Below are 11,412 nucleotides of genomic sequence, written 5' to 3' on the forward strand. Positions count from 1 at the left end.
TGATTAACCATCAATTATTCAAGCAAGCTCCGGGCCACATTCCCCACGTGTATCTGGCAGAGATAGTATTAACCCCATCCCTGCCAAACTTAAATTCAAAATAATTAATCTTTATTTAGTGAGACAACAAGCACACACTATTTACACGTGCAGGTCTTCCGATTTACGTTTTGTTGCTTGAAGAAGAGGACGTGAATTATTATTATTATTATTATTATTATTATTATTATTATTATTATTATTATTATTATTATTATTATAGAGAGAACAGATGTCTTGTACTGGAAATACAACTCATGCAAAGTCCAGAGCTTATAATACAATAAAGCAGGGGTCTCCAACCCTGGTCCCGGAGAGCTACTGTGACTGCTGGTTTTTGTTTTAACCAATCTCTGTTTCTTAATTGCACCAATTATTGGCTTAATTAATCAAGATTAACATGTGTTCCAGATCTTTATCCACCGAGGATATAAAAACCTGCTGGATAGGGGCTTTCCAGGACCAGGGTTGGAGACCCCTGCAATAAATGATAAAAGTACCAATTACACATTTTGCTGTACTTAAACGTCTTGCAAATGGAATAAAGAGGGTTATATGTCTGACTGGTTGGATTTTTTTCATGTTATTCCTGTATGTATTAACTAGTATAACTCTCTGATATTGTAGTTTTTTCAGTTGAGTCAATGTAAGAGCTATAGGCCTGTATTACCCCTTCTCCACTGGTATATCTGACCAGTGAGGGGTACGGGTAGGGGCAGTTCTCCACTGGCTATTTGTTAAGCCCAACGAGACCCAAACATTGAAACTCTAGCCTCACAAGGCATCTGAGTCTGGCTGGGAGCCAAGCCGGACGAGGAGCGTGGTTAAAGATTTTCGTCATTACGTTGCATCAGTCAATGCACTCCAGAAAGAAAAACAGCAAACGTGGTGAACAGCGAGTGTGATGAGAGAAAAGTACAGCCTTGGGATGCTAAGGAAGTGCAGGCTCTAGTTTCTCTGTGGGCAGATAGAAGAGTTCAGGAAGACCTGGAGTTATGCATCAGAAATGAAAAAGTTTATGCCCAAATTTCTGACGATTTGAAGCAAATAGACATAAACCACCGGTATTCTACCAAATTTCTCATCTTTGAATATATAAATATTTGAATATATATATTTTATATATAAATAAACTAGAAAAAACAACAACTTTCCATCCACTTCAACAGAACTAATTGAACTTTAATGGATATAATTAGTAAGATTTGTGGATAATAAAGAAATTTCTAAATATATTTACAAATTATAGTGGTGAAAGATACAACTGTTCTGCTGGTCTATTGAGTTTTGAACAGCATTTGTTTGTGCATCTTTTGGCAAACTGAGTTAATTAATAACAATAATTAATAACAACTCTTGTTGCTTGTGATGTCAGTAGCACTACTCGGCAGTGGAAAAGCAACCCAGGATCCTCTTAACTACACCGTGAGAGCTCGATAGGTCCCTGGAGTCATAAGTTTAGTATGTCATTTGAAAATTTAAGGTCAACCCCCCCCCCCCCCCCCCCCCCCCCCCCCCCCTCCCCCAACTGTTTGAAACGACGTGACATTTGTCATAGACGATGACTTAAGTCTCAAGTGGTCCAGTCTCTTTAACCGAAATTCGAGTTCACAGTTCCGAGAAATTTGGCTTGTTTAGTTCTCTGTAACTGGGTAAACAATATCTGTGAAACTAATCAGGCCAGTTTCCATGAATTAAACAATAATTAAACACAAATTACTGGATATGATTTTCAGTTTGTGAAGTGTTTGTCTTTGCTCTAACACCGTGTAACAATTTTTTTATTTTTTTTTTGGTTCCTGGGTAGTAAGTGTTATTTCCTAATTGCTTATGCCTCAAAAGTATAAAAAAATGACTATTATTCCCCACAAACTTTGCTTTTGTGACCAGGACAGTGATATTTTGAAATTTACCTATTTTCCAGAACATTCCAGATAGATTCAGTGCTGAGTAAACTTGGAGTAACTTCTAGAACTTTCTAGAACTTTCCAGTAATATAAATAGTAGTATAAATACAGGGGCCTTAAGCCCACCAGTTCAGTTTAGTTCCAGCTGCCTAAGTGGATACATATCTGCATTTTTCTGAGATGGCATCAAGTGGCTGCAATGGTGGCATTCCTGATGGGTCTCCAAGGCAGTTTTATCAATTTTCCCTGCTATCTTTGCCTTTGGGACAACAGGGACACCAAGGCGCACTACCACAGGCGGGACTGGTCACAGCGGACCGAGTTCTCTGTGGGGAGGAACAACGTCAAGTGGGAGCCACTGGTGGACCCCCGGAAGGTGCTGATGCCACCACTGCACATCAAATTGGGCCTTATGAAACAATTTGTCAGAGCTCTAGATAAGGAGTCGGCAGCCTTCAAGTACCTTCAAGACTTCTTCCCTAAGCTGTCTGAGGAAAAGGTCAAAGCCGGTGTCTTCGTCAGACTACAGATAAAGAAGATTCTGGAGTGCAATGAATTCCCCAAGAAGCTCACTAGTAAGGAGAAAGCGGCTTGGAACAGCTTTGTCGCAGTGGTTCGGGGCTTCCTGGGCAATCACAAGGCCGAAAACTATGTGGAGCTGGTTGAGACTCTGGTGAAGAACTACAGCACAATGGGCTGTAGGATGTCCCTCAAAGTCCATATCCTTGATGCTCATCTATCTTGATAAATTCAAGGAGAACATGGGAGCGTACTCGGAGGAGCAAGGCGAGCGCTTCCACTAGAATATACTGGACTTTGAACGCCTCTACCAAGGACAGTATAACGAGAACATGATGGGAGACTACATTTGGGGGCTGATTCGTGAAAGTGATTTACAGTATAATCATAAATCTCGAAAACCTACTCACTTCTAAATCTTTTGTAGTCATTTTTGTATTACTTTAGTATAAATACATGTTAATTTGGATTCATATGTTGTTGTTTTCTGACTTTACGTGAACGAAAAGACACAAATTCTATTTCTCATTGGAAATAGGTAAATTTCAAAATATCACTGTCAAAATATATCACAAAAGCAAAGTTTGTGGGGAATAATAGCCATTTTCTATACTTTTGAGGCATAAGCAATTAGGAAATAACACTTACTACCCAGGAACAAAAATTGTGTTACATAGTGTAATCAATCCTACCTGAAATGAGCAAAATAGTCCCACAATGCATAATCTGATACTTGTGCTGCTTTAACTGTAAAATAATATAATAACCTGCTTTATTTTTTTCACAGAGTGGTAAAAAGATAAATACATAACTTCTCAACAGGCAGGGTTTTTTGTAATAAATATATTGCAGTTGCTACAGATATTATAGTACTGCAGCGTAAAATAATAGCACTATAGACTTAGAAGAAAGCAATACAAATATGACAATATGTTCAAATATGGTCCAATATCAAATGTAGATTGTGGACCATATTTGAACACCTTGAAATGTGTTATTACACATACAAAATTGCACCCCCCAAACCAATGCTAACTGCTTTGCAAGTGAATGATACAGACAGGTTCGACAAAGTTGTTCCCAGTCGTGCTGGAATGGTGATATATTCGGACAGGTTGTAACACTTTTTGAACTTGCCTCCTCTGTTCTTGCCTATTTTATAAATGTTTTTTTTTCTTTTTTTTAAGGCATTCTTACTGTGATACAAGCAGATGATTCACATCTGGTTGCTCATTATGGTTGTTATTCCTGACCAAAACTGTTTCTTTGATTAATGTGACATGCTTTAATATTTTGGAACCTGAGTAACCAGGCACGGTTTTGTTAGCTAGACAACTCCAGACACACCAATGCAATGCCAATGAATGTCTATGTTATTATCAGTTGATACACGTTTTCCCGGTTTTTGCACATCTGGAATTTCTGAATTATAGGAACATCAATATGTTACAGGATGTAAACATTTTGTAAAAAGTTAATAAAATCCATGTACACATATCAATCAATGTTAAAGCTGAAATTTGGTGCTTCGCCAATGTGAGTTTTTTTATTATAATGGTTAGGGGTTTGTGGCAGAGCAGAGCTCTGTCCTTTTTAAATTGGCAGGGATGGGGTTAATTTCCCCTACCTGCCTGGGTTTATTATGTTCAGGTAGCTGGGGTTGATTAGTTGATTAGGTTAATTAACGATCAATCAGCGCCCAGCTACCTGACATAAAAGGAGGCCTCTGCTTCTCATTTAGGAGGAGGGAGCTGAGGAAGCAGGTTGGTGTTTGTGGGTTTTGTGATTTGTGAATGCGCCATCTGGTGAAGGCATTGCCCAGCCTGGAAACCTTTCTTTTTGTAAGTTTGTTTTTTGTACTGTTTTTTTTGTGTTTAAATCCCTTTATTTTGCCCTTGTGCACTTTTATTTTGTGTTTATTTATAATTTTATTTTTGAACTGCAGACTGTCTCTGGGCCTCTATCCACTCACCAGCCTGTCACAGGTTAGAATTAGTTAGGGCTAGGGTTAGAATTACGGTTAGGATCTTATGCAGTTTCTTGTATATACTGTAAAACTATAAATACATACCAGAACAGGTTAGGGGTATGTTTGTAACATTAAATCAGTTATATGTGTTTGAACAGCTGCTGAAAAAAACTTAGTTAAATCAACAACATCATCAGCATTTTATAACACAAAGGCAACAAGTCCTTTATCTTGCTGTTTAGAAAAAGATGGATCAATCAAACAAGCTGAGACCTGATGATATGCCCCCCTTGTTTCTAGATCACATGAAGCTGCTGATATACATTATTTTCTTTTTTATGAAAAATTTAATTGTTTTTAAAACTGTCAATTATTCAATAAGTGCGCTACTCAGCAAGATGCATTCCAGCGAGAGTGGAGTGAAGAAGCTGATTTAAAGAGATACAAACCAAAAAGTCAAATGATCACAATAAAACTGTTCTATACAAAATAAATCATTGAAAGATAAAAGGCATTTTTGACCCTGTTACACGAACACGGATAGTATTTTGATTTTCAGAAAACAGCATTTTCATGACACAGTTGGAACACAGATTATTTGTATTTTCCTTTGCGGTTTATTGACATGGTGGGAGAAATATTTATTATTGAAAAATATCTTTAGTTCTTAAGCCAGCTAAATAATGAAATGGTCTTGTGGTTAACCCAGGCCCCTTATGATTTAGGTGTTGTGGGTTCAGCCTGTGGTAAAGTTGACTCAGCTGTGACACAAGGCTAGTGCAGTTTGTGAGGTGACTAGCCCCCATCAGTTTGTTTCTGTATAGAAGTATAAGGTGAGTGAGTCACACAACATTGTTTAAACATATTCAATTGGAGCCCAGTGTGTAATTGTTTAGCTCTGATGTCTAGTCTAGGTTTCTACTTCTAGGTTTCCATCTCTAATTAAGGCAAGATGTTAGTGCCTTAAGTCTGATTCACAGCCTTGGCCTTTTCTGACATCAGAAATCCCCCAACTTTTTGGCTGTAGGACAGTTATTCCCTACTGCCCCTCACTCATAGGCAGACTGTATCAAACAATAAAATTATTTAAAAAAATAATATGATCAGAGTATCTGATTGCAGATTTTTTTAATTGGAAAAAGCATGAGCCATATCATTCTAACATAAAAAGGTGGGCAGTAAATGTGTTGCTTTTGTACCATGTGCTGCTTGAATTCAGCATCAGATGGTCTTAAAATCTCCAACAGGAGAACATTTTTATTGATTAACCTTATTGTGTCTCCCATAGCATTCTTAATGATTACCTGTGTAAAGCCATTCAGCTCATACAATGGTTTCTCAATCTGGTAAACAATATTTAGTATCAGAGGATTGTTTAGTCAGTGCCAAGGATTTCCCTTATGTGCTGACAGATTAAATGGTAGCTGTATCAGTCCATAGATGACAGACAAAGAGAAGGAGATATGATACCTTTTATTGGACTAACTAAACAATAATTAATTCAAATTAAAATACTGTATATGTGCAGATTTGCAGATACTTTGCAGATTAAGGGAAGTTCACATTTTTACTGTGATACCACTGGCATGTTAAAAATAAAAACCCACTGAGGTTCAATCTTACATTGCCCATACTGTAGAAGCTGTCATTGTGCACCAATTAAATCATTACACATCATTTGGTACGAGTTAAAGCAGTTCAGCACAAAGAAGGGTTATGCTGGATGTGTAATGCAAAGGAAAACTACTTGGGAACTATGGGCACATTCAATTGGCAAAAGAACATAAATAGCCCTTATTTAAAAGTTGATATGTATTACTGCCAAGCTTTTCAATATGGCAGTTATTCATTTTCAGAGATAAGCATACATTAATATTCACTCATGACCCAGTGGCTATTTGTGAGTACTCCTGATTTAGCATTGTTCGAGGTTGATGAACCTTATAAAATTGTTATTTTACAGCTTGTTCCTCAACATAAGCAGATGTTAAGAATCATCATATTGGCAGCAACTGAATAAACGGAAGAGACTATACACATTTGAACAATGATGTAGTCTGACTAGCACAGTACTGCATCTCCTTGTTCAATTTGCTATTGAGTTGTCGAGTCCAGTCTCACTGTCTGTCCAGTTACACTGTAATAACAGGGCTCTTACATTTAAATTCTTAAATCTACAAGTACACTGTTGTATTTTGTTTGCTGTGGAACAAAAAAAAAAAAAAAAAGGATGTTACCTACATATTTGGATAAGGTAATTACTTGTTACAAATTCAAATACAAACCCAGGTCCGGGCTCAGTCCTAATTTCCAGTTTTGCTGCATTAGTATTTTAAATGCCTGTAATAGGGGGGTGGGAATCAACTGTGAGAGAGTCAGAAGGATTGCAGTTGACACGCCAACACAGACATCCAGGTTTTATTTATTTACAGTTATTTACACAGTGTTCAAATTGCAGTGTCACGTAGCAGTGGCTGCCCTGGTGTGGGGTTTAATAAACAAAACACGGTTAAAAAAACAACCAGAAAGTACTAGCTGACAAAACAGTGGCCGAGCACTACTCCACTAGAAAGGATCGTCCCGCTCCAGGAACAGTCTCCCTGACACTTCCTCTCCATACTGATTGTGGGATCAAAATCCCTATGCTATTTCCATATTCTTTCCTGTACTAGCAATCTTGTTAATACATATAGATAGATAGAACGAGCAAGAGTGAATTTTGTAACTTGAATGATGTTTTCTCCTTTCAGAAAACAAATGTAGAATGAAACATCTACAATATTTTGTGGGATCTTAGAGCATGATATAAAATGATGCTGTACCACTGCCAGTTGTGAAGATTTAAGGTTTTATGGTTTGTAATCCTTATTTTAAGGTAGCAGTTATAATCGTGGGAGTCTGGAACCAACTCCCCAGTAATGATGTGGAAGCTGACACCCTGGGATTCTTCAAGAAGCTGCTTGATGAGATTTTGGGATCAATAAGTTACTAAATACCAAACGAGCAAGAAGGGCTGAATGGCCCCCTCTCATTTGTAAACTTTCTTATGTTTTTATGTTTCTTTACTTAATAGGTATTACCATAGTCTTTCTGTAGAGAATTAGAACTACCAACACACAAGTCCTTACTTTATATAAATAGCAGCCAGCAGACATTTTAAACCAGCCACACCTTGATAAACTTCCAAAAGCTCAGTGTCCTTGAATAACCCAGTGTTAAGAATAAACTAAGCTGTATATATAAAAAATACGTGTAGCGATAGAGATAAAACAATCTCTTAGCATCACTACAAATAGGATATCCTTTGTCCCTTGTCTTGTTTTTAAAACCCTTTACAGTACTATATATTGAAAAATGGTGTAGAATATTTTTGCTGATATTAAAAACCAGTATGAACTGTTTTTTAAAATTATTATTCTGCCAAAATGCTGAAGTACAGTTCTCCAGTTTAACTTGGCATGCTCTGTACTTGGCACCACTCTCCTAGCTATTCCACAGCCTATTCAGAAGGGGAATGAGTGCAATTGGCAACAGAAGGTTGGTTAGCTGCCATGAAAAATAATTGAAATAGAAATGTCTGCATGATACTATCAGAGGTGCAAAGCAAAGAGCCTTCCACACAGTATACAACAAAGATTTAAGGACTGGGTTACCCATCACATGCAGCTGCTACATCTTTTCACAGACATGAGGCACATGTGTTTTGGCATACAGCGCAGTACTGCTAATAATAAAATATCTGTTTTCCAGGATAAATATTGTTCAAGCTCAGCCAGTCCAAATAAAGCATTTCTCATACTGGCTTTGTTTCTTATTGGTCAGCTTTTCAACAAGTCCAGAAGCTTGAAAATATGAACCATTAACTTTACTGATAACTTTTTTGTAAAATGTTCAGTGTAGAACACAACATCATTTTTCTGGCTTCATTGCTTTAAGCACATTTCATTTTGGAAATTATGATGGATAATACATTAAGCAATGTGGTTCAAAGCATCTTATTGGTTCAAACCATCTTATTGAATGAGTTCATGTATTATCGTGGTGCCAGGTCACAAGCAACCCTTAAACTAGATGGACCCCACTGTATGTGACAGGCCATGTAAAAAGCCTGAGGATTGAATAGTTCAGTCTACAGCTCACACCAAACATGCTACATTTAAAATCTATCCAAGGTAAGCTCCAAATTCCCTGTTTATTTATCTATCTATAGTTAAGTGGCTATGTTATTCCAGACAGGATATATCATTAGTCAGCTGTTTTTATCAATGTGTTTCAATGCATGTTCATTATCACTGGAGGATTACATCATGAAGTGTTGCTGACAAAACTAAATTGAAAAAGCAATAATGTGGGCCACGCATGAGAACAAATAGGGTACTGTTTTATGGACATGTCTAAATAAGTTCTTTAAACACATACTCTTGTATGAAGTTGATCTCTTCAAGATAAATCATTTCTTGTAATATATTTAAATTATGAAAGTACAGGTTGGTTGTAACCAATCTATACTGACTTTGGTTGTTTTTCAAGTAATTAGTCGTTATTATCCCCAACCGCTGATGATGACATCCCCTATGAAGATGATACAGTATGTTGCAAGTGCTCACACATCTGCACGTACAAATGCTCTGCCTGGCAGGGATAGTTATAACAATTCTTAAGAGATCCTTTTAATATCCTCACTTAGCCATATTGCTCTCTCTCTCCCTCTCTCTCTCTCTCTCTCTCTCTCTCTCTCTCTCTCTCTCTCTCTTTCCTCCTGGTGAGGTCAAATGCTTTTAAATGTTGCATTAAAGTGGCTCTTGCGCTGCTCTTCCTTGTCAGCTGTAACTACTTCCTGTCAGAATAATAACAGCTTCAGCAGGAATTCTTATCATCAACATGCTTCAGATAACGTTGCTTTTCTTTTGTACATCTCAAAAAGTTAAAGAATGGGCCCAGTTACATTCCACAATGCATCCAACCTCTACCACCATACCACCTTCCAATATCCCTGTAACTGTATTCCAATATCCATAAATATTGAGCTACCAAACGGGCACAAACATTTGATGACTATTACCCAAACAAGCATGGCAAGTGTGTGTAATAAAAGGAAACAATGGTTATGAATCTAGTATTGGTTTAAATGCAACACATTCACATGCGTTTTTTCCTAATGCACTGTTGGTATTTATTAATCAATAGATGAATTGAATTGTTGTATGGGGGCTGCCTTCTCGTGTGTCTAAACGGGCGCTATATTCTTCTGTAAAGAAAAAATGTGAACAGCAACAACAACTACAAAAGAGAAGAATTCCAATAGAGAATCACATAAATAATTGTATTGGAATTAATAAGGGTTTGCAGCTAGCAGCTGTATAAACATTTTTACAGCAAAATGTAAAATAGGTCAAATATGTACATTTTTGTATTAATGTTATTTATATTAACAAGTAAGTAATATAGTAGTAGAATGTTAGGTTTTGTGAGCCACCGGCCGACCTATATTACAGACACACAGAAAGTAACCTGAAGCAGATGAAAGCCCCTTCAAAACAATAAACAAATCTATTTTAATAATCTTAGTAAGACTGCCTTATAAACGTAGGTAATAAAGGGATCAAGTGCATCAATTATACAATTACAAAGCTGTGGCATGTAATCTGCTTAAATATTAATTACAGGCGATCCTCGACTTACGACTCTTGCATTATTACCCTGCTTCGACTTTACGACATCGATACCGCATTTACAACACGGCGAGACCCGCGCCATGCGTCATGTGCGCATGCTCGGTGTCCGAACTGCAGTACCTGCCGTGGTCTACATTACTTAGTCGAGAATTTTTTTAAATGTATATGCTGTTAACAATGACTGATAAGAGCAATTGCCTCAAAACAAAACCTAGTCTGTGAACTCTGTCACATGATGAAGGGCTTAACTTCAGGCGATCGTATTTCCTGCTAGGAGTACCGCATACACACTGAATTTGTCATTGAAAAGCCCCGAGTCTGTACTTTTAAAGAAGCCAGGTAGATGTCTCAATAATATGCGCATAATTACTGGGCTGAGTGTAAAGAGTTAAATAAATATTTGCATGAGTACAATATAACGGGTCATTTTTTGTAAAACTATATTATCTGGCTGAAGAGTCAGGAACGTAACCTCAATTTATAACATTGTTCCTATGGGAAAATGTGCTTCGACTTACAACGCAACTTTCAGGAATCAATTGTGTCTCAAGTGCGAGGACTGCCTGTATTATTTTAATCCTTACACGGTACTGCTTGTTTATCAGTGTGATATGTTGTGCAATAAACACTGAATGAAAAAAGGCTACTTGAACACAATTTAAAGTAGGGATTTTTTTTTTTATCCAAAACATTTAAATTAGTCAATTAAAAACACATGTTCATCAGCTTATCAGTGTACTTAAAAAAAAAGCTTTTAAAATAGTCCAAGATGTGTTGGGGTACACTATATTACTATTTGACAATATTTGACAATATTATTATCAGTAGTACAGCTACGGCCACACGTTTTGCATCACCTAATTTTAGGATTGAGACATAATAAAAAAAAAAAAAAAACCTACATTTACATATTTTATTTAACAACATGTAATCAAAAAAACTACAAAATGATATCGCAAAAGTCTACCGGAAGTTAGTCTGTACAGTTAAGTACTGTATGTGAAATAAAATAACACACCTGGCATGTGTGATTAGTAATTGTTATTGTACTGAACCACCACAAGTACATCTGTTACAAGCAAAGACACATGTGTACGTCCCGTTCGTATAATGCTTTGTCTCGCAGTGTTATTAATCTGCACGATCTCTATCAAAATTAAGCGGACAGGGGGGGGTCATCTGTTTCTATTGTGTTGTATTGGTGTTTGTTGTTTAAGTACTTATTTTATTTGTCATGCCAAGCCTTTTTAAATTTAAAGTTGTGCGAGACAGACCAGAGAAACTTTATTCGCAATTTGTCCAG

This window comes from Polyodon spathula, chromosome 2 (genome assembly GCF_017654505.1).
Source record: "Polyodon spathula isolate WHYD16114869_AA chromosome 2, ASM1765450v1, whole genome shotgun sequence".
NCBI classification, from domain to species: Eukaryota; Metazoa; Chordata; class Actinopteri; order Acipenseriformes; family Polyodontidae; genus Polyodon; species Polyodon spathula.